A 23135-nucleotide genomic window follows, 5' to 3' on the forward strand; every position below is an offset into this window, starting at 1 on the left:
GACTTAGATTAAAAGTGTCCCATGATTTACTTTTAAGCATGGTTGCATTATCTGCATGTTCTTCACATTATTGCTAATGTTGAGCAGAAACATATGTACATCAGCATGTAAGTGATCACATATGTTACTTCTGGCTTGACTTGGATTAAAACTTCTTGGCGTTGGCATCTTTTTGTTGCTTTATTTTCTATGTTCTACTATCAAAATGTTCACTGTTGGAAGAATGTTATCCGGCACATCCGAAGATCCCTAGTCGTGGTTATAACTTGATAATATTGGAGTGGAGAACTGTAAACTTAAAATGCCCAGACTTAAATCCCAAGCATTGGCAATGGTTTCTAACTTCTGAAACATACTTAGTCTCACCTTTTAAGATCAGCTGTCCTTTTCAATATCTCCGTTTTGACAACGTTTATTTTTTGGAAAACGTGCTCCACACATTAGTTATCCTCTTCAACAACGAAATTGGGATCTCATCAGTGGGTTCAACATTCTAATAAATCACTGTAAATCAGTATATGTTGAAGCTTGCACAACTTATATCTGTTCTGTACTTGATCCGAGTTGTTTTGTTTTTTTGAATATGCTCGCCATTCCAAAAGCGAAATACTACATGAACGGGAAGCCGAAATAGCTCAGTTGGGAGAGCGTTAGACTGAAGATCTAAAGGTCCCTGGTTCGATCCCGGGTTTCGGCATTGGTTGCAATGTCCCATGATTTACTTTTAAGCATGGTTGCATTATCTGCATGTTCTTCACATTATTGCTAATGTTGAGCAGAAACATATGTACATCAGCATGTAAGTGATCACATATGTTACTTCTGGCTTGAATTAGATTAAAAGTGTCCCATGATTTACTTTTAAGCATGGTTGCCATATCTGCATGTTCTTCACATTATTGCTAATGTTGAGCAGAAACATATGTACATCAGCATGTAAGTGATCACATATGTTACTTCTGGCTTGAATTAGATTAAAAGTGTCCCATGATTTACTTTTAAGCATGGTTGCATTATCTGCATGTTCTTCACATTATTGCTAATGTTGAGCAGAAACATATGTACATCAGCATGTAAGTGATCACATATGTTACTTCTGGCTTGAATTAGATTAAAAGTGTCCCATGATTTACTTTTAAGCATGGTTGCATTATCTGCATGTTCTTCACATTATTGCTAATGTTGAGCAGAAACATATGTACATCAGCATGTAAGTGATCACATATGTTACTTCTGGCTTGACTTAGATTAAAAGTGTCCCATGATTTACTTTTAAGCATGGTTGCATTATCTGCATGTTCTTCACATTATTGCTAATGTTGAGCAGAAACATATGTACATCAGCATGTAAGTGATCACATATGTTAATTCTGGCTTGACTTAGATTAAAACTTCTTGGCGTTGGCATCTTTTTGTTGCTTTATTTTCTATGTTCTACTATCAAAATGTTCACTGTTGGAAGAATGTTATCCGGCACATCCGAAGATCCCTAGTCGTGGTTATAACTTGATAATATTGGAGTGGAGAACTGTTAACTTAAAATGCCCAGACTTAAATCCCAAGCATTGGCAATGGTTTCTAACTTCTGAAACATACTTAGTCTCACCTTTTAAGATCAGCTGTCCTTTTCAATATCTCCGTTTTGACAACGTTTATTTTTTGGAAAACGTGCTCCACACATTAGTTATCCTCTTCAACAACGAAATTGGGAGCTCATCAGTGGGTTCAACATTCTAATAAATCACTGTAAATCAGTATATGTTGAAGCTTGCACAACTTATATCTGTTCTGTACTTGATCCGAGTTGTTTTTTTTTTTTTGAATATGCTCGCCGATCCAAAAGCGAAATACTACATGAACGGGAAGCCAAAATAGCTCAGTTGGGAGAGCGTTAGACTGAAGATCTAAAGGTCCCTGGTTCGATCCCGGGTTTCGACATTGGTTGCAATGTCCCATGATTTACTTTTAAGCATGGTTGCATTATCTGCATGTTCTTCACATTATTACTAATGTTGAGCAGAAACATATGTACATCAGCATGTAAGTGATCACATATGTTACTTCTGGCTTGAATTAGATTAAAAGTGTCCCATGATTTACTTTTAAGCATGGTTGCATGTTCTTCACATTATTGCTAATGTTGAGCAGAAACATATGTACATCAGCATGTAAGTGATCACATATGTTACTTCTGGCTTGACTTAGATTAAAAGTGTCCCATGATTTACTTTTAAGCATGGTTGCATTATCTGCATGTTCTTCACATTATTGCTAATGTTGAGCAGAAACATATGTACATCAGCATGTAAGTGATCACATATGTTACTTCTGGCTTGACTTGGATTAAAACTTCTTGGCGTTGGCATCTTTTTGTTGCTTTATTTTCTATGTTCTACTATCAAAATGTTCACTGTTGGAAGAATGTTATCCGGCACATCCGAAGATCCCTAGTCGTGGTTATAACTTGATAATATTGGAGTGGAGAACTGTAAACTTAAAATGCCCAGACTTAAATCCCAAGCATTGGCAATGGTTTCTAACTTCTGAAACATACTTAGTCTCACCTTTTAAGATCAGCTGTCCTTTTCAATATCTCCGTTTTGACAACGTTTATTTTTTGGAAAACGTGCTCCACACATTAGTTATCCTCTTCAACAACGAAATTGGGATCTCATCAGTGGGTTCAACATTCTAATAAATCACTGTAAATCAGTATATGTTGAAGCTTGCACAACTTATATCTGTTCTGTACTTGATCCGAGTTGTTTTGTTTTTTTGAATATGCTCGCCGTTCCAAAAGCGAAATACTACATGAACGGGAAGCCGAAATAGCTCAGTTGGGAGAGCGTTAGACTGAAGATCTAAAGGTCCCTGGTTCGATCCCGGGTTTCGGCATTGGTTGCAATGTCCCATGATTTACTTTTAAGCATGGTTGCATTATCTGCATGTTCTTCACATTATTGCTAATGTTGAGCAGAAACATATGTACATCAGCATGTAAGTGATCACATATGTTACTTCTGGCTTGAATTAGATTAAAAGTGTCCCATGATTTACTTTTAAGCATGGTTGCCATATCTGCATGTTCTTCACATTATTGCTAATGTTGAGCAGAAACATATGTACATCAGCATGTAAGTGATCACATATGTTACTTCTGGCTTGACTTAGATTAAAAGTGTCCCATGATTTACTTTTAAGCATGGTTGCATTATCTGCATGTTCTTCACATTATTGCTAATGTTGAGCAGAAACATATGTACATCAGCATGTAAGTGATCACATATGTTACTTCTGGCTTGAATTAGATTAAAAGTGTCCCATGATTTACTTTTAAGCATGGTTGCATTATCTGCATGTTCTTCACATTATTGCTAATGTTGAGCAGAAACATATGTACATCAGCATGTAAGTGATCACATATGTTACTTCTGGCTTGACTTAGATTAAAAGTGTCCCATGATTTACTTTTAAGCATGGTTGCATTATCTGCATGTTCTTCACATTATTGCTAATGTTGAGCAGAAACATATGTACATCAGCATGTAAGTGATCACATATGTTAATTCTGGCTTGACTTAGATTAAAACTTCTTGGCGTTGGCATCTTTTTGTTGCTTTATTTTCTATGTTCTACTATCAAAATGTTCACTGTTGGAAGAATGTTATCCGGCACATCCGAAGATCCCTAGTCGTGGTTATAACTTGATAATATTGGAGTGGAGAACTGTTAACTTAAAATGCCCAGACTTAAATCCCAAGCATTGGCAATGGTTTCTAACTTCTGAAACATACTTAGTCTCACCTTTTAAGATCAGCTGTCCTTTTCAATATCTCCGTTTTGACAACGTTTATTTTTTGGAAAACGTGCTCCACACATTAGTTATCCTCTTCAACAACGAAATTGGGAGCTCATCAGTGGGTTCAACATTCTAATAAATCACTGTAAATCAGTATATGTTGAAGCTTGCACAACTTATATCTGTTCTGTACTTGATCCGAGTTGTTTTTTTTTTTTTGAATATGCTCGCCGATCCAAAAGCGAAATACTACATGAACGGGAAGCCAAAATAGCTCAGTTGGGAGAGCGTTAGACTGAAGATCTAAAGGTCCCTGGTTCGATCCCGGGTTTCGACATTGGTTGCAATGTCCCATGATTTACTTTTAAGCATGGTTGCATTATCTGCATGTTCTTCACATTATTACTAATGTTGAGCAGAAACATATGTACATCAGCATGTAAGTGATCACATATGTTACTTCTGGCTTGAATTAGATTAAAAGTGTCCCATGATTTACTTTTAAGCATGGTTGCATGTTCTTCACATTATTGCTAATGTTGAGCAGAAACATATGTACATCAGCATGTAAGTGATCACATATGTTACTTCTGGCTTGACTTAGATTAAAAGTGTCCCATGATTTACTTTTAAGCATGGTTGCATTATCTGCATGTTCTTCACATTATTGCTAATGTTGAGCAGAAACATATGTACATCAGCATGTAAGTGATCACATATGTTACTTCTGGCTTGACTTGGATTAAAACTTCTTGGCGTTGGCATCTTTTTGTTGCTTTATTTTCTATGTTCTACTATCAAAATGTTCACTGTTGGAAGAATGTTATCCGGCACATCCGAAGATCCCTAGTCGTGGTTATAACTTGATAATATTGGAGTGGAGAACTGTAAACTTAAAATGCCCAGACTTAAATCCCAAGCATTGGCAATGGTTTCTAACTTCTGAAACATACTTAGTCTCACCTTTTAAGATCAGCTGTCCTTTTCAATATCTCCGTTTTGACAACGTTTATTTTTTGGAAAACGTGCTCCACACATTAGTTATCCTCTTCAACAACGAAATTGGGATCTCATCAGTGGGTTCAACATTCTAATAAATCACTGTAAATCAGTATATGTTGAAGCTTGCACAACTTATATCTGTTCTGTACTTGATCCGAGTTGTTTTGTTTTTTTGAATATGCTCGCCGTTCCAAAAGCGAAATACTACATGAACGGGAAGCCGAAATAGCTCAGTTGGGAGAGCGTTAGACTGAAGATCTAAAGGTCCCTGGTTCGATCCCGGGTTTCGGCATTGGTTGCAATGTCCCATGATTTACTTTTAAGCATGGTTGCATTATCTGCATGTTCTTCACATTATTGCTAATGTTGAGCAGAAACATATGTACATCAGCATGTAAGTGATCACATATGTTACTTCTGGCTTGAATTAGATTAAAAGTGTCCCATGATTTACTTTTAAGCATGGTTGCCATATCTGCATGTTCTTCACATTATTGCTAATGTTGAGCAGAAACATATGTACATCAGCATGTAAGTGATCACATATGTTACTTCTGGCTTGACTTAGATTAAAAGTGTCCCATGATTTACTTTTAAGCATGGTTGCATTATCTGCATGTTCTTCACATTATTGCTAATGTTGAGCAGAAACATATGTACATCAGCATGTAAGTGATCACATATGTTACTTCTGGCTTGAATTAGATTAAAAGTGTCCCATGATTTACTTTTAAGCATGGTTGCATTATCTGCATGTTCTTCACATTATTGCTAATGTTGAGCAGAAACATATGTACATCAGCATGTAAGTGATCACATATGTTACTTCTGGCTTGACTTAGATTAAAAGTGTCCCATGATTTACTTTTAAGCATGGTTGCATTATCTGCATGTTCTTCACATTATTGCTAATGTTGAGCAGAAACATATGTACATCAGCATGTAAGTGATCACATATGTTAATTCTGGCTTGACTTAGATTAAAACTTCTTGGCGTTGGCATCTTTTTGTTGCTTTATTTTCTATGTTCTACTATCAAAATGTTCACTGTTGGAAGAATGTTATCCGGCACATCCGAAGATCCCTAGTCGTGGTTATAACTTGATAATATTGGAGTGGAGAACTGTTAACTTAAAATGCCCAGACTTAAATCCCAAGCATTGGCAATGGTTTCTAACTTCTGAAACATACTTAGTCTCACCTTTTAAGATCAGCTGTCCTTTTCAATATCTCCGTTTTGACAACGTTTATTTTTTGGAAAACGTGCTCCACACATTAGTTATCCTCTTCAACAACGAAATTGGGAGCTCATCAGTGGGTTCAACATTCTAATAAATCACTGTAAATCAGTATATGTTGAAGCTTGCACAACTTATATCTGTTCTGTACTTGATCCGAGTTGTTTTTTTTTTTTGAATATGCTCGCCGATCCAAAAGCGAAATACTACATGAACGGGAAGCCAAAATAGCTCAGTTGGGAGAGCGTTAGACTGAAGATCTAAAGGTCCCTGGTTCGATCCCGGGTTTCGACATTGGTTGCAATGTCCCATGATTTACTTTTAAGCATGGTTGTATTATCTGCATGTTCTTCACATTATTGCTAATGTTGAGCAGAAACATATGTACATCAGCATGTAAGTGATCACATATGTTACTTCTGGCTTGAATTAGATTAAAAGTGTCCCATGATTTACTTTTAAGCATGGTTGCATTATCTGCATGTTCTTCACATTATTGCTAATGTTGAGCAGAAACATATGTACATCAGCATGTAAGTGATCACATATGTTACTTCTGGCTTGAATTAGATTAAAAGTGTCCCATGATTTACTTTTAAGCATGGTTGCATTATCTGCATGTTCTTCACATTATTGCTAATGTTGAGCAGAAACATATGTACATCAGCATGTAAGTGATCACATATGTTACTTCTGGCTTGACTTGGATTAAAACTTCTTGGCGTTGGCATCTTTTTGTTGCTTTATTTTCTATGTTCTACTATCAAAATGTTCACTGTTGGAAGAATGTTATCCGGCACATCCGAAGATCCCTAGTCGTGGTTATAACTTGATAATATTGGAGTGGAGAACTGTTAACTTAAAATGCCCAGACTTAAATCCCAAGCATTGGCAATGGTTTCTAACTTCTGAAACATACTTAGTCTCACCTTTTAAGATCAGCTGTCCTTTTCAATATCTCCGTTTTGACAACGTTTATTTTTTGGAAAACGTGCTCCACACATTAGTTATCCTCTTCAACAACGAAATTGGGATCTCATCAGTGGGTTCAACATTCTAATAAATCACTGTAAATCAGTATATGTTGAAGCTTGCACAACTTATATCTGTTCTGTACTTGATCCGAGTTGTTTTGTTTTTTTGAATATGCTCGCCGTTCCAAAAGCGAAATACTACATGAACGGGAAGCCGAAATAGCTCAGTTGGGAGAGCGTTAGACTGAAGATCTAAAGGTCCCTGGTTCGATCCCGGGTTTCGGCATTGGTTGCAATGTCCCATGATTTACTTTTAAGCATTTTTGCATTATCTGCATGTTCTTCACATTATTGCTAATGTTGAGCAGAAACATATGTACATCAGCATGTAAGTGATCACATATGTTACTTCTGGCTTGACTTAGATTAAAACTTCTTGGCGTTGGCATCTTTTTGTTGCTTTATTTTCTATGTTCTACTATCAAAATGTTCACTGTTGGAAGAATGTTATCCGGCACATCCGAAGATCCCTAGTCGTGGTTATAACTTGATAATATTGGAGTGGAGAACTGTAAACTTAAAATGCCCAGACTTAAATCCCAAGCATTGGCAATGGTTTCTACCTTCTGAAACATACTTAGTCTCACCTTTTAAGATCAGCTGTCCTTTTCAATATCTCCGTTTTGACAACGTTTATTTTTTGGAAAACGTGCTCCACACATTAGTTATCCTCTTCAACAACGAAATTGGGATCTCATCAGTGGGTTCAACATTCTAATAAATCACTGTAAATCAGTATATGTTGAAGCTTGCACAACTTATATCTGTTCTGTACTTGATCCGAGTTGTTTTTTTTTTTTGAATATGCTCGCCATTCCAAAAGCGAAATACTACATGAACGGGAAGCCGAAATAGCTCAGTTGGGAGAGCGTTAGACTGAAGATCTAAAGGTCCCTGGTTCGATCCCGGGTTTCGGCATTGGTTGCAATGTCCCATGATTTACTTTTAAGCATGGTTGCATTATCTGCATGTTCTTCACATTATTGCTAATGTTGAGCAGAAACATATGTACATCAGCATGTAAGTGATCACATATGTTACTTCTGGCTTGAATTAGATTACAAGTGTCCCATGATTTACTTTTAAGCATGGTTGCATTATCTGCATGTTCTTCACATTATTGCTAATGTTGAGCAGAAACATATGTACATCAGCATGTAAGTGATCACATATGTTACTTTTGGCTTGACTTAGATTAAAAGTGTCCCATGATTTACTTTTAAGCATGGTTGCATTATCTGCATGTTCTTCACATTATTGCTAATGTTGAGCAGAAACATATGTACATCAGCATGTAAGTGATCACATATGTTACTTTTGGCTTGACTTAGATTAAAAGTGTCCCATGATTTACTTTTAAGCATGGTTGCATTATCTGCATGTTCTTCACATTATTGCTAATGTTGAGCAGAAACATATGTACATCAGCATGTAAGTGATCACATATGTTACTTCTGGCTTGAATTAGATTACAAGTGTCCCATGATTTACTTTTAAGCATGGTTGCATTATCTGCATGTTCTTCACATTATTGCTAATGTTGAGCAGAAACATATGTACATCAGCATGTAAGTGATCACATATGTTACTTTTGGCTTGACTTAGATTAAAAGTGTCCCATGATTTACTTTTAAGCATGGTTGCATTATCTGCATGTTCTTCACATTATTGCTAATGTTGAGCAGAAACATATGTACATCAGCATGTAAGTGATCACATATGTTACTTTTGGCTTGACTTAGATTAAAAGTGTCCCATGATTTACTTTTAAGCATGGTTGCATTATCTGCATGTTCTTCACATTATTGCTAATGTTGAGCAGAAACATATGTACATCAGCATGTAAGTGATCACATATGTTACTTCTGGCTTGACTTGGATTAAAACTTCTTGGCGTTGGCATCTTTTTGTTGCTTTATTTTCTATGCTCTACTATCAAAATGTTCACTGTTGGAAGAATGTTATCCGGCACATCCGAAGATCCCTAGTCGTGGTTATAACTTGATAATATTGGAGTGGAGAACTGTAAACTTAAAATGCCCAGACTTAAATCCCAAGCATTGGCAATGGTTTCTAACTTCTGAAACATACTTAGTCTCACCTTTTAAGATCAGCTGTCCTTTTCAATATCTCCGTTTTGACAACGTTTATTTTTTGGAAAACGTGCTCCACACATTAGTTATCCTCTTCAACAACGAAATTGGGAGCTCATCAGTGGGTTCAACATTCTAATAAATCACTGTAAATCAGTATATGTTGAAGCTTGCACAACTTATATCTGTTCTGTACTTGATCCGAGTTGTTTTTTTTTTTTTTGAATATGCTCGCCGATCCAAAAGCGAAATACTACATGAACGGGAAGCCGAAATAGCTCAGTTGGGAGAGCGTTAGACTGAAGATCTAAAGGTCCCTGGATCGATCCCGGGTTTCGGCATTGGTTGCAATGTCCCATGATTTACTTTTAAGCATGGTTGCATTATCTGCATGTTCTTCACATTATTGCTAATGTTGAGCAGAAACATATGTACATCAGCATGTAAGTGATCACATATGTTACTTCTGGCTTGACTTGGATTAAAACTTCTTGGCGTTGGCATCTTTTTGTTGCTTTATTTTCTATGTTTTACTATCAAAATGTTCACTGTTGGAAGAATGTTATCCGGCACATCCGAAGATCCCTAGTCGTGGTTATAACTTGATAATATTGGAGTGGAGAACTGTAAACTTAAAATGCCCAGACTTAAATCCCAAGCATTGGCAATGGTTTCTAACTTCTGAAACATACTTAGTCTCACCTTTTAAGATCAGCTGTCCTTTTCAATATCTCCGTTTTGACAACGTTTATTTTTTGGAAAACGTGCTCCACACATTAGTTATCCTCTTCAACAACGAAATTGGGATCTCATCAGTGGGTTCAACATTCTAATAAATCACTGTAAATCAGTATATGTTGAAGCTTGCACAACTTATATCTGTTCTGTACTTGATCCGAGTTGTTTTTTTTTTTTTGAATATGCTCGCCATTCCAAAAGCGAAATACTACATGAACGGGAAGCCGAAATAGCTCAGTTGGGAGAGCGTTAGACTGAAGATCTAAAGGTCCCTGGTTCGATCCTGGGTTTCGGCATTGGTTGCAATGTCCCATGATTTACTTTTAAGCATGGTTGCATTATCTGCATGTTCTTCACATTATTGCTAATGTTGAGCAGAAACATATGTACATCAGCATGTAAGTGATCACATATGTTACTTCTGGCTTGAATTAGATTAAAAGTGTCCCATGATTTACTTTTAAGCATGGTTGCATTATCTGCATGTTCTTCACATTATTGCTAATGTTGAGCAGAAACATATGTACATCAGCATGTAAGTGATCACATATGTTACTTCTGGCTTGAATTAGATTAAAAGTGTCCCATGATTTACTTTTAAGCATGGTTGCATTATCTGCATGTTCTTCACATTATTGCTAATGTTGAGCAGAAACATATGTACATCAGCATGTAAGTGATCACATATGTTACTTCTGGCTTGACTTAGATTAAAACTTCTTGGCGTTGGCATCTTTTTGTTGCTTTATTTTCTATGTTCTACTATCAAAATGTTCACTGTTGGAAGAATGTTATCCGGCACATCCGAAGATCCCTAGTCGTGGTTATAACTTGATAATATTGGAGTGGAGAACTGTTAACTTAAAATGCCCAGACTTAAATCCCAAGCATTGGCAATGGTTTCTAACTTCTGAAACATACTTAGTCTCACCTTTTAAGATCAGCTGTCCTTTTCAATATCTCCGTTTTGACAACGTTTATTTTTTGGAAAACGTGCTCCACACATTAGTTATCCTCTTCAACAACGAAATTGGGAGCTCATCAGTGGGTTCAACATTCTAATAAATCACTGTAAATCAGTATATGTTGAAGCTTGCACAACTTATATCTGTTCTGTACTTGATCCGAGTTGTTTTTTTTTTTTTGAATATGCTCGCCGATCCAAAAGCGAAATACTACATGAACGGGAAGCCGAAATAGCTCAGTTGGGAGAGCGTTAGACTGAAGATCTAAAGGTCCCTGGTTCGATCCCGGGTTTCGGCATTGGTTGCAATGTCCCATGATTTACTTTTAAGCATGGTTGCATTATCTGCATGTTCTTCACATTATTGCTAATGTTGAGCAGAAACATATGTACATCAGCATGTAAGTGATCACATATGTTACTTCTGGCTTGACTTAGATTAAAAGTGTCCCATGATTTACTTTTAAGCATGGTTGCATTATCTGCATGTTCTTCACATTATTGCTAATGTTGAGCAGAAACATATGTACATCAGCATGTAAGTGATCACATATGTTACTTCTGGCTTGACTTGGATTAAAACTTCTTGGCGTTGGCATCTTTTTGTTGCTTTATTTTCTATGTTCTACTATCAAAATGTTCACTGTTGGAAGAATGTTATCCGGCACATCCGAAGATCCCTAGTCGTGGTTATAACTTGATAATATTGGAGTGGAGAACTGTAAACTTAAAATGCCTAGACTTAAATCCCAAGCATTGGCAATGGTTTCTAACTTCTGAAACATACTTAGTCTCACCTTTTAAGATCAGCTGTCCTTTTCAATATCTCCGTTTTGACAACGTTTATTTTTTGGAAAACGTGCTCCACACATTAGTTATCCTCTTCAACAACGAAATTGGGATCTCATCAGTGGGTTCAACATTCTAATAAATCACTGTAAATCAGTATATGTTGAAGCTTGCACAACTTATATCTGTTCTGTACTTGATCCGAGTTGTTTTTTTTTTTTGAATATGCTCGCCGTTCCAAAAGCGAAATACTACATGAACGGGAAGCCGAAATAGCTCAGTTGGGAGAGCGTTAGACTGAAGATCTAAAGGTCCCTGGTTCGATCCTGGGTTTCGGCATTGGTTGCAATGTCCCATGATTTACTTTTAAGCATGGTTGCATTATCTGCATGTTCTTCACATTATTGCTAATGTTGAGCAGAAACATATGTACATCAGCATGTAAGTGATCACATATGTTACTTCTGGCTTGAATTAGATTAAAAGTGTCCCATGATTTACTTTTAAGCATGGTTGCATTATCTGCATGTTCTTCACATTATTGCTAATGTTGAGCAGAAACATATGTACATCAGCATGTAAGTGATCACATATGTTACTTCTGGCTTGACTTGGATTAAAACTTCTTGGCGTTGGCATCTTTTTGTTGCTTTATTTTCTATGTTTTACTATCAAAATGTTCACTGTTGGAAGAATGTTATCCGGCACATCCGAAGATCCCTAGTCGTGGTTATAACTTGATAATATTGGAGTGGAGAACTGTAAACTTAAAATGCCCAGACTTAAATCCCAAGCATTGGCAATGGTTTCTAACTTCTGAAACATACTTAGTCTCACCTTTTAAGATCAGCTGTCCTTTTCAATATCTCCGTTTTGACAACGTTTATTTTTTGGAAAACGTGCTCCACACATTAGTTATCCTCTTCAACAACGAAATTGGGATCTCATCAGTGGGTTCAACATTCTAATAAATCACTGTAAATCAGTATATGTTGAAGCTTGCACAACTTATATCTGTTCTGTACTTGATCCGAGTTGTTTTTTTTTTTTTGAATATGCTCGCCATTCCAAAAGCGAAATACTACATGAACGGGAAGCCGAAATAGCTCAGTTGGGAGAGCGTTAGACTGAAGATCTAAAGGTCCCTGGTTCGATCCTGGGTTTCGGCATTGGTTGCAATGTCCCATGATTTACTTTTAAGCATGGTTGCATTATCTGCATGTTCTTCACATTATTGCTAATGTTGAGCAGAAACATATGTACATCAGCATGTAAGTGATCACATATGTTACTTCTGGCTTGAATTAGATTAAAAGTGTCCCATGATTTACTTTTAAGCATGGTTGCATTATCTGCATGTTCTTCACATTATTGCTAATGTTGAGCAGAAACATATGTACATCAGCATGTAAGTGATCACATATGTTACTTCTGGCTTGAATTAGATTAAAAGTGTCCCATGATTTACTTTTAAGCATGGTTGCATTATCTGCATGTTCTTCACATTATTGCTAATGTTGAGCAGAAACATATGTACATCAGCATGTAAGTGATCACATATGTTACTTCTGGCTTGACTTAGATTAAAACTTCTTGGCGTTGGCATCTTTTTGTTGCTTTATTTTCTATGTTCTACTATCAAAATGTTCACTGTTGGAAGAATGTTATCCGGCACATCCGAAGATCCCTAGTCGTGGTTATAACTTGATAATATTGGAGTGGAGAACTGTTAACTTAAAATGCCCAGACTTAAATCCCAAGCATTGGCAATGGTTTCTAACTTCTGAAACATACTTAGTCTCACCTTTTAAGATCAGCTGTCCTTTTCAATATCTCCGTTTTGACAACGTTTATTTTTTGGAAAACGTGCTCCACACATTAGTTATCCTCTTCAACAACGAAATTGGGAGCTCATCAGTGGGTTCAACATTCTAATAAATCACTGTAAATCAGTATATGTTGAAGCTTGCACAACTTATATCTGTTCTGTACTTGATCCGAGTTGTTTTTTTTTTTTTGAATATGCTCGCCGATCCAAAAGCGAAATACTACATGAACGGGAAGCCGAAATAGCTCAGTTGGGAGAGCGTTAGACTGAAGATCTAAAGGTCCCTGGTTCGATCCCGGGTTTCGGCATTGGTTGCAATGTCCCATGATTTACTTTTAAGCATGGTTGCATTATCTGCATGTTCTTCACATTATTGCTAATGTTGAGCAGAAACATATGTACATCAGCATGTAAGTGATCACATATGTTACTTCTGGCTTGACTTAGATTAAAAGTGTCCCATGATTTACTTTTAAGCATGGTTGCATTATCTGCATGTTCTTCACATTATTGCTAATGTTGAGCAGAAACATATGTACATCAGCATGTAAGTGATCACATATGTTACTTCTGGCTTGACTTGGATTAAAACTTCTTGGCGTTGGCATCTTTTTGTTGCTTTATTTTCTATGTTCTACTATCAAAATGTTCACTGTTGGAAGAATGTTATCCGGCACATCCGAAGATCCCTAGTCGTGGTTATAACTTGATAATATTGGAGTGGAGAACTGTAAACTTAAAATGCCTAGACTTAAATCCCAAGCATTGGCAATGGTTTCTAACTTCTGAAACATACTTAGTCTCACCTTTTAAGATCAGCTGTCCTTTTCAATATCTCCGTTTTGACAACGTTTATTTTTTGGAAAACGTGCTCCACACATTAGTTATCCTCTTCAACAACGAAATTGGGATCTCATCAGTGGGTTCAACATTCTAATAAATCACTGTAAATCAGTATATGTTGAAGCTTGCACAACTTATATCTGTTCTGTACTTGATCCGAGTTGTTTTTTTTTTTTGAATATGCTCGCCGTTCCAAAAGCGAAATACTACATGAACGGGAAGCCGAAATAGCTCAGTTGGGAGAGCGTTAGACTGAAGATCTAAAGGTCCCTGGTTCGATCCTGGGTTTCGGCATTGGTTGCAATGTCCCATGATTTACTTTTAAGCATGGTTGCATTATCTGCATGTTCTTCACATTATTGCTAATGTTGAGCAGAAACATATGTACATCAGCATGTAAGTGATCACATATGTTACTTCTGGCTTGAATTAGATTAAAAGTGTCCCATGATTTACTTTTAAGCATGGTTGCATTATCTGCATGTTCTTCACATTATTGCTAATGTTGAGCAGAAACATATGTACATCAGCATGTAAGTGATCACATATGTTACTTCTGGCTTGACTTAGATTAACCCCTTAAGGACCAAACTTCTGGAATAAAAGGGAATCATGACGTGTCACACACGTCATGTGTCCTTAAGGGGTTAAAAGTGTCCCATGATTTACTTTTAAGCATGGTTGCATTATCTGCATGTTCTTCACATTATTGCTAATGTTGAGCAGAAACATATGTACATCAGCATGTAAGTGATCACATATGTTACTTCTGGCTTGACTTGGATTAAAACTTCTTGGCGTTGGCATCTTTTTGTTGCTTTATTTTCTATGTTTTACTATCAAAATGTTCACTGTTGGAAGAATGTTATCCGGCACATCCGAAGATCCCTAGTCGTGGTTATAACTTGATAATATTGGAGTGGAGAACTGTAAACTTAAAATGCCCAGACTTAAATCCCAAGCATTGGCAATGGTTTCTAACTTCTGAAACATACTTAGTCTCACCTTTTAAGATCAGCTGTCCTTTTCAATATCTCCGTTTTGACAACGTTTATTTTTTGGAAAACGTGCTCCACACATTAGTTATCCTCTTCAACAACGAAATTGGGATCTCATCAGTGGGTTCAACATTCTAATAAATCACTGTAAATCAGTATATGTTGAAGCTTGCACAACTTATATCTGTTCTGTACTTGATCCGAGTTGTTTTTTTTTTTTTGAATATGCTCGCCGATCCAAAAGCGAAATACTACATGAACGGGAAGCCGAAATAGCTCAGTTGGGAGAGCGTTAGACTGAAGATCTAAAGGTCCCTGGTTCGATCCCGGGTTTCGGCATTGGTTGCAATGTCCCATGATTTACTTTTAAGCATGGTTGCATTATCTGCATGTTCTTCACATTATTGCTAATGTTGAGCAGAAACATATGTACATCAGCATGTAAGTGATCACATATGTTACTTCTGGCTTGACTTAGATTAAAAGTGTCCCATGATTTTCTTTTAAGCATGGTTGCATTATCTGCATGTTCTTCACATTATTGCTAATGTTGAGCAGAAACATATGTACATCAGCATGTAAGTGATCACATATGTTACTTCTGGCTTGACTTGGATTAAAACTTCTTGGCGTTGGCATCTTTTTGTTGCTTTATTTTCTATGTTCTACTATCAAAATGTTCACTGTTGGAAGAATGTTATCCGGCACATCCGAAGATCCCTAGTCGTGGTTATAACTTGATAATATTGGAGTGGAGAACTGTAAACTTAAAATGCCCAGACTTAAATCCCAAGCATTGGCAATGGTTTCTAACTTCTGAAACATACTTAGTCTCACCTTTTAAGATCAGCTGTCCTTTTCAATATCTCCGTTTTGACAACGTTTATTTTTTGGAAAACGTGCTCCACACATTAGTTATCCTCTTCAACAACGAAATTGGGATCTCATCAGTGGGTTCAACATTCTAATAAATCACTGTAAATCAGTATATGTTGAAGCTTGCACAACTTATATCTGTTCTGTACTTGATCCGAGTTGTTTTTTTTTTTTGAATATGCTCGCCGTTCCAAAAGCGAAATACTACATCAGGGGTAGGCAACCTACGGCACTAGTGCCATGCACGGCACTCGAGGTGTCTTTGCACGGCACTCAAGGCTGCTAGAGCCAAACAGGCTCTGGCCTATCAGGAGTCCCAGTAAAACTTCAGATATCTGCTAATCCGAAAAGGTGGTGAAAGACAATCCTCAATTTATGCATTGCGGCACATAGAGGTAGTGATCTCAGATCACCTCCTCCCAGCACTTGTGAATAGGAATCCACACTGTAGTAGAGCAGCTCGCAGTTGCTGCTGCAGCTCCTGTCCTTGACATGTACCTGGCCGGCCTGGTCCCTACTGGAAGCCACCCACACTGCTAGATATACACAGAAATGCAGAATAACCCTCCCCTGATACAAATAATATGGACAGCCCACACACAAACATGCACACAATCCGCACAAATGAAACACCACTAACAATCCACATACATGCACACAACCCCACATGCAATACCCCAAACAGCCCCCACACACTGTGACATATCCATCCACACACACAATTCCACAAGCAGCCCCCATACACATCTCACATTCATATGTATCATACACAATACCATAAACTACTCATGAACATATACAATATAATAGCTCATATACGCAGGGCCGTCTTTAACGCGGGGCAAACTGGCCAGCTGCACCGTGAGCCCTGCTGGCCTAAACTATTTCTAACCCTCTGGCCGGTAATCCGCACACTAAGGAGGCCCACCGGGTGGCCCATGCACAAAGGACCACCCGGTGGGCTTCTGTCAGCAGGGACCCGGTCGCACGCTGAGGCACTTTAACAGCGCGAGCGGGCCCCTTGCTTTTCGGCAGCAGGCTGGGAGGAAGTGACGGCCGCGCATCACTTCCTCCCACAAAGAGAGGAGCGCGCAGGTAAAAAGAGTAGGCAGATTGGAGGGGGGCTGGTCGAGAGCGCTAGACCCCAACTTTCAACACCTTTAGGCGACCAGCAGGAAAGGTAGGAAACTGGAGGGTGGGTTTTAAAGTGTATGTCTGTCAGTCTTTGTGTGTCAGTATGTCTTTGTGTGTCAGTATGTCTTTGTGTGTCAGTATATCTGTGTGTCAGCATGTCTGTATTTCAGTATGTGTCAGTATGTCTTTGTGTACGTCAGTATGTGTGTCAGTATGTCTGTGTGTGTGTGTCAGTATGTTTGTATGTCAGCATGTCTGTGTGTGTGTCAGTATATCTGTGTGTGTGCGTCAGTATGTCTGTGTGTGTGTGTGTGTGTGTGTGTGTATATATGTGCATACATCTCAGCATTCACACACTAACACTACACACAAATACACCCCTGCATTCAAATTTCAACACTACGTACAAACACATGTCTGTGTTACACACCCAAATTATATGTAAATACACCCCTGCATTCAAAAACCAACACTACACAAATACATGCTTGCAATCACACCAACACCACATACAAACACATCCCATAAAAAAAACCTGTTTACATTTAAACACACAAAAACTGCTTAGTGCTAAATACAGACCTGCAAACATGGGTAAATGGTAGAGCCCCAGGTGTCAATGCATTCTGGAGTTGCACGACAGATCCCCACCTTTTAATCACCCGTGCAACAGGGAGACCCCCAAAAATTCTTGCACCTCTCTACTTTAGGTCCGACACTGCGTTGAGGTGGAGGACGTGATTGCATGCCTGCGGAGGGGGGACAGGTTCCAGGGGGCCCCAAGCAAATGCTTTGCCGAGGGTCCAGTCACTATTAAAGACGGCCCTGCATATACGCACAAATACAACGATAAAAAGCAATTACAGTAAAAATAACACAAGCAGAATACGGCAGCATACACACCTTTAAAAAAAAAAAAAATAGGACCGGCACGCTCGGGACGTCACAATCCTATATCGGCACAGTGCTGCTAAAAGGTTGCCTACCCCTGTACTACATGAACGGGAAGCCGAAATAGCTCAGTTGGGAGAGCGTTAGACTGAAGATCTAAAGGTCCCTGGTTCGATCCTGGGTTTCGGCATTGGTTGCAATGTCCCATGATTTACTTTTAAGCATGGTTGCATTATCTGCATGTTCTTCACATTATTGCTAATGTTGAGCAGAAACATATGTACATCAGCATGTAAGTGATCACATATGTTACTTCTGGCTTGAATTAGATTAAAAGTGTCCCATGATTTACTTTTAAGCATGGTTGCATTATCTGCATGTTCTTCACATTATTGCTAATGTTGAGCAGAAACATATGTACATCAGCATGTAAGTGATCACATATGTTACTTCTGGCTTGACTTAGATTAACCCCTTAAGGACCAAACTTCTGGAATAAAAGGGAATCATGACGTGTCACACACGTCATGTGTCCTTAAGGGGTTAAAAGTGTCCCATGATTTACTTTTAAGCATGGTTGCATTATCTGCATGTTCTTCACATTATTGCTAATGTTGAGCAGAAACATATGTACATCAGCATGTAAGTGATCACATATGTTACTTCTGGCTTGACTTGGATTAAAACTTCTTGGCGTTGGCATCTTTTTGTTGCTTTATTTTCTATGTTCTACTATCAAAATGTTCACTGTTGAAAGAATGTTATCCGGCACATCCGAAGATCCCTAGTCGTGGTTATAACTTGATAATATTGGAGTGGAGAACTGTAAACTTAAAATGCCCAGACTTAAATCCCAAGCATTGGCAATGGTTTCTAACTTCTGAAACATACTTAGTCTCACCTTTTAAGATCAGCTGTCCTTTTCAATATCTCCGTTTTGACAACGTTTATTTTTTGGAAAACGTGCTCCACACATTAGTTATCCTCTTCAACAACGAAATTGGGAGCTCATCAGTGGGTTCAACATTCTAATAAATCACTGTAAATCAGTATATGTTGAAGCTTGCACAACTTATATCTGTTCTGTACTTGATCCGAGTTGTTTTTTTTTTTTGAATATGCTCGCCGTTCCAAAAGCGAAATACTACATGAACGGGAAGCCGAAATAGCTCAGTTGGGAGAGCGTTAGACTGAAGATCTAAAGGTCCCTGGTTTGATCCTGGGTTTCGGCATTGGTTGCAATGTCCCATGATTTACTTTTAAGCATGGTTGCATTATCTGCATGTTCTTCACATTATTGCTAATGTTGAGCAGAAACATATGTACATCAGCATGTAAGTGATCACATATGTTACTTCTGGCTTGAATTAGATTAAAAGTGTCCCATGATTTACTTTTAAGCATGGTTGCATTATCTGCATGTTCTTCACATTATTGCTAATGTTGAGCAGAAACATATGTACATCAGCATGTAAGTGATCACATATGTTACTTCTGGCTTGACTTAGATTAACTCCTTAAGGACCAAACTTCTGGAATAAAAGGGAATCATGACGTGTCACACACGTCATGTGTCCTTAAGGGGTTAAAAGTGTCCCATGATTTACTTTTAAGCATGGTTGCATTATCTGCATGTTCTTCACATTATTGCTAATGTTGAGCAGAAACATATGTACATCAGCATGTAAGTGATCACATATGTTACTTCTGGCTTGACTTGGATTAAAACTTCTTGGCGTTGGCATCTTTTTGTTGCTTTATTTTCTATGTTCTACTATCAAAATGTTCACTGTTGGAAGAATGTTATCCGGCACATCCGAAGATCCCTAGTCGTGGTTATAACTTGATAATATTGGAGTGGAGAACTGTAAACTTAAAATGCCCAGACTTAAATCCCAAGCATTGGCAATGGTTTCTAACTTCTGAAACATACTTAGTCTCACCTTTTAAGATCAGCTGTCCTTTTCAATATCTCCGTTTTGACAACGTTTATTTTTTGGAAAACGTGCTCCACACATTAGTTATCCTCTTCAACAACGAAATTGGGAGCTCATCAGTGGGTTCAACATTCTAATAAATCACTGTAAATCAGTATATGTTGAAGCTTGCACAACTTATATCTGTTCTGTACTTGATCCGAGTTGTTTTTTTTTTTTGAATATGCTCGCCGATCCAAAAGCGAAATACTACATGAACAGGAAGCCGAAATAGCTCAGTTGGGAGAGCGTTAGACTGAAGATCTAAAGGTCACTGGTTCGATCCCGGGTTTCGGCATTGGTTGCAATGTCCCATGATTTACTTTTAAGCATGGTTGCATTATCTGCATGTTCTTCACATTATTGCTAATGTTGAGCAGAAACATATGTACATCAGCATGTAAGTGATCACATATGTTACTTCTGGCTTGAATTAGATTAAAAGTGTCCCATGATTTACTTTTAAGCATGGTTGCATTATCTGCATGTTCTTCACATTATTGCTAATGTTGAGCAGAAACATATGTACATCAGCATGTAAGTGATCACATATGTTACTTCTGGCTTGACTTGGATTAAAACTTCTTGGCGTTGGCATCTTTTTGTTGCTTTATTTTCTATGTTCTACTATCAAAATGTTCACTGTTGGAAGAATGTTATCCGGCACATCCGAAGATCCCTAGTCGTGGTTATAACTTGATAATATTGGAGTGGAGAACTGTTAACTTAAAATGCCCAGACTTAAATCCCAAGCATTGGCAATGGTTTCTACCTTCTGAAACATACTTAGTCTCACCTTTTAAGATCAGCTGTCCTTTTCAATATCTCCGTTTTGACAACGTTTATTTTTTGGAAAACGTGCTCCACACATTAGTTATCCTCTTCAACAACGAAATTGGGATCTCATCAGTGGGTTCAACATTCTAATAAATCACTGTAAATCAGTATATGTTGAAGCTTGCACAACTTATTATATCTGTTCTGTACTTGATCCGAGTTGTTTTTTTTTTTTGAATATGCTCGCCGTTCCAAAAGCGAAATACTACATGAACGGGAAGCCGAAATAGCTCAGTTGGGAGAGCATTAGACTGAAGATCTAAAGGTCCCTGGTTCGATCCTGGGTTTCGGCATTGGTTGCAATGTCCCATGATTTACTTTTAAGCATGGTTGCATTATCTGCATGTTCTTCACATTATTGCTAATGTTGAGCAGAAACATATGTACATCAGCATGTAAGTGATCACATATGTTACTTCTGGCTTGAATTAGATTAAAAGTGTCCCATGATTTACTTTTAAGCATGGTTGCATTATCTGCATGTTCTTCACATTATTGCTAATGTTGAGCAGAAACATATGTACATCAGCATGTAAGTGATCACATATGTTACTTCTGGCTTGACTTGGATTAAAACTTCTTGGCGTTGGCATCTTTTTGTTGCTTTATTTTCTATGTTCTACTATCAAAATGTTCACTGTTGGAAGAATGTTATCCGGCACATCCGAAGATCCCTAGTCGTGGTTATAACTTGATAATATTGGAGTGGAGAACTGTTAACTTAAAATGCCCAGACTTAAATCCCAAGCATTGGCAATGGTTTCTAACTTCTGAAACATACTTAGTCTCACCTTTTAAGATCAGCTGTCCTTTTCAATATCTCCGTTTTGACAACGTTTATTTTTTGGAAAACGTGCTCCACACATTAGTTATCCTCTTCAACAACGAAATTGGGATCTCATCAGTGGGTTCAACATTCTAATAAATCACTGTAAATCAGTATATGTTGAAGCTTGCACAACTTATATCTGTTCTGTACTTGATCCGAGTTGTTTTTTTTTTTTTTTGAATATGCTCGCCGTTCCAAAAGCGAAATACTACATGAACGGGAAGCCAAAATAGCTCAGTTGGGAGAGCGTTAGACTGAAGATCTAAAGGTCCCTGGTTCGATCCCGGGTTTCGGCATTGGTTGCAATGTCCCATGATTTACTTTTAAGCATGGTTGCATTATCTGCATGTTCTTCACATTATTGCTAATGTTGAGCAGAAACATATGTACATCAGCATGTAAGTGATCACATATGTTACTTCTGGCTTGACTTAGATTAAAAGTGTCCCATGATTTACTTTTAAGCATGGTTGCATTATCTGCATGTTCTTCACATTATTGCTAATGTTGAGCAGAAACATATGTACATCAGCATGTAAGTGATCACATATGTTACTTCTGGCTTGACTTGGATTAAAACTTCTTGGCGTTGGCATCTTTTTGTTGCTTTATTTTCTATGTTCTACTATCAAAATGTTCACTGTTGGAAGAATGTTATCCGGCACATCCGAAGATCCCTAGTCGTGGTTATAACTTGATAATATTGGAGTGGAGAACTGTAAACTTAAAATGCCCAGACTTAAATCCCAAGCATTGGCAATGGTTTCTAACTTCTGAAACATACTTAGTCTCACCTTTTAAGATCAGCTGTCCTTTTCAATATCTCCGTTTTGACAACGTTTATTTTTTGGAAAACGTGCTCCACACATTAGTTATCCTCTTCAACAACGAAATTGGGATCTCATCAGTGGGTTCAACATTCTAATAAATCACTGTAAATCAGTATATGTTGAAGCTTGCACAACTTATATCTGTTCTGTACTTGATCCGAGTTGTTTTTTTTTTTTGAATATGCTCGCCGATCCAAAAGCGAAATACTACATGAACAGGAAGCCGAAATAGCTCAGTTGGGAGAGCGTTAGACTGAAGATCTAAAGGTCACTGGTTCGATCCCGGGTTTCGGCATTGGTTGCAATGTCCCATGATTTACTTTTAAGCATGGTTGCATTATCTGCATGTTCTTCACATTATTGCTAATGTTGAGCAGAAACATATGTACATCAGCATGTAAGTGATCACATATGTTACTTCTGGCTTGAATTAGAT

At 37.7% G+C, this 23135-nt stretch overlaps 22 non-coding genes across 22 annotated transcripts; all 22 read left to right on the forward strand.

Moving 5' to 3' along the window:
- Positions 1–624: 624 nt before the first annotated feature.
- On the forward strand, positions 625–697 carry TRNAF-GAA (transfer RNA phenylalanine (anticodon GAA)). The gene has a single exon. It is a non-coding gene; the product is annotated as a tRNA-Phe (tRNA).
- Positions 698–1865: 1168 nt separating this feature from the next.
- TRNAF-GAA (transfer RNA phenylalanine (anticodon GAA)) lies at positions 1866–1938 on the forward strand. Its single transcript has one exon. It is a non-coding gene; the product is annotated as a tRNA-Phe (tRNA).
- Positions 1939–2822: 884 nt separating this feature from the next.
- TRNAF-GAA (transfer RNA phenylalanine (anticodon GAA)) lies at positions 2823–2895 on the forward strand. Its single transcript has one exon. It is a non-coding gene; the product is annotated as a tRNA-Phe (tRNA).
- A 1168-nt stretch (positions 2896–4063) lies between these two features.
- TRNAF-GAA (transfer RNA phenylalanine (anticodon GAA)) lies at positions 4064–4136 on the forward strand. The gene has a single exon. It is a non-coding gene; the product is annotated as a tRNA-Phe (tRNA).
- An 884-nt stretch (positions 4137–5020) lies between these two features.
- Positions 5021–5093, forward strand: TRNAF-GAA (transfer RNA phenylalanine (anticodon GAA)). The gene has a single exon. It is a non-coding gene; the product is annotated as a tRNA-Phe (tRNA).
- A 1167-nt stretch (positions 5094–6260) lies between these two features.
- Positions 6261–6333, forward strand: TRNAF-GAA (transfer RNA phenylalanine (anticodon GAA)). The gene has a single exon. It is a non-coding gene; the product is annotated as a tRNA-Phe (tRNA).
- An 893-nt stretch (positions 6334–7226) lies between these two features.
- On the forward strand, positions 7227–7299 carry TRNAF-GAA (transfer RNA phenylalanine (anticodon GAA)). The gene has a single exon. It is a non-coding gene; the product is annotated as a tRNA-Phe (tRNA).
- Positions 7300–7918: 619 nt separating this feature from the next.
- Positions 7919–7991, forward strand: TRNAF-GAA (transfer RNA phenylalanine (anticodon GAA)). Its single transcript has one exon. It is a non-coding gene; the product is annotated as a tRNA-Phe (tRNA).
- A 1443-nt stretch (positions 7992–9434) lies between these two features.
- TRNAF-GAA (transfer RNA phenylalanine (anticodon GAA)) lies at positions 9435–9507 on the forward strand. Its single transcript has one exon. It is a non-coding gene; the product is annotated as a tRNA-Phe (tRNA).
- A 620-nt stretch (positions 9508–10127) lies between these two features.
- TRNAF-GAA (transfer RNA phenylalanine (anticodon GAA)) lies at positions 10128–10200 on the forward strand. Its single transcript has one exon. It is a non-coding gene; the product is annotated as a tRNA-Phe (tRNA).
- An 894-nt stretch (positions 10201–11094) lies between these two features.
- Positions 11095–11167, forward strand: TRNAF-GAA (transfer RNA phenylalanine (anticodon GAA)). Its single transcript has one exon. It is a non-coding gene; the product is annotated as a tRNA-Phe (tRNA).
- A 756-nt stretch (positions 11168–11923) lies between these two features.
- TRNAF-GAA (transfer RNA phenylalanine (anticodon GAA)) lies at positions 11924–11996 on the forward strand. The gene has a single exon. It is a non-coding gene; the product is annotated as a tRNA-Phe (tRNA).
- Positions 11997–12753: 757 nt separating this feature from the next.
- TRNAF-GAA (transfer RNA phenylalanine (anticodon GAA)) lies at positions 12754–12826 on the forward strand. Its single transcript has one exon. It is a non-coding gene; the product is annotated as a tRNA-Phe (tRNA).
- Positions 12827–13720: 894 nt separating this feature from the next.
- TRNAF-GAA (transfer RNA phenylalanine (anticodon GAA)) lies at positions 13721–13793 on the forward strand. Its single transcript has one exon. It is a non-coding gene; the product is annotated as a tRNA-Phe (tRNA).
- Positions 13794–14549: 756 nt separating this feature from the next.
- TRNAF-GAA (transfer RNA phenylalanine (anticodon GAA)) lies at positions 14550–14622 on the forward strand. Its single transcript has one exon. It is a non-coding gene; the product is annotated as a tRNA-Phe (tRNA).
- Positions 14623–15592: 970 nt separating this feature from the next.
- Positions 15593–15665, forward strand: TRNAF-GAA (transfer RNA phenylalanine (anticodon GAA)). The gene has a single exon. It is a non-coding gene; the product is annotated as a tRNA-Phe (tRNA).
- A 2679-nt stretch (positions 15666–18344) lies between these two features.
- Positions 18345–18417, forward strand: TRNAF-GAA (transfer RNA phenylalanine (anticodon GAA)). The gene has a single exon. It is a non-coding gene; the product is annotated as a tRNA-Phe (tRNA).
- A 969-nt stretch (positions 18418–19386) lies between these two features.
- Positions 19387–19459, forward strand: TRNAF-GAA (transfer RNA phenylalanine (anticodon GAA)). The gene has a single exon. It is a non-coding gene; the product is annotated as a tRNA-Phe (tRNA).
- A 969-nt stretch (positions 19460–20428) lies between these two features.
- On the forward strand, positions 20429–20501 carry TRNAF-GAA (transfer RNA phenylalanine (anticodon GAA)). Its single transcript has one exon. It is a non-coding gene; the product is annotated as a tRNA-Phe (tRNA).
- Positions 20502–21260: 759 nt separating this feature from the next.
- TRNAF-GAA (transfer RNA phenylalanine (anticodon GAA)) lies at positions 21261–21333 on the forward strand. The gene has a single exon. It is a non-coding gene; the product is annotated as a tRNA-Phe (tRNA).
- A 759-nt stretch (positions 21334–22092) lies between these two features.
- On the forward strand, positions 22093–22165 carry TRNAF-GAA (transfer RNA phenylalanine (anticodon GAA)). Its single transcript has one exon. It is a non-coding gene; the product is annotated as a tRNA-Phe (tRNA).
- Positions 22166–22921: 756 nt separating this feature from the next.
- On the forward strand, positions 22922–22994 carry TRNAF-GAA (transfer RNA phenylalanine (anticodon GAA)). The gene has a single exon. It is a non-coding gene; the product is annotated as a tRNA-Phe (tRNA).
- The last annotated feature ends 141 nt before the right edge of the window (positions 22995–23135 follow it).

The sequence above is a fragment of the Pelobates fuscus genome, chromosome 6, assembly GCF_036172605.1.
Source record: "Pelobates fuscus isolate aPelFus1 chromosome 6, aPelFus1.pri, whole genome shotgun sequence".
Classification (NCBI taxonomy): domain Eukaryota; kingdom Metazoa; phylum Chordata; class Amphibia; order Anura; family Pelobatidae; genus Pelobates; species Pelobates fuscus.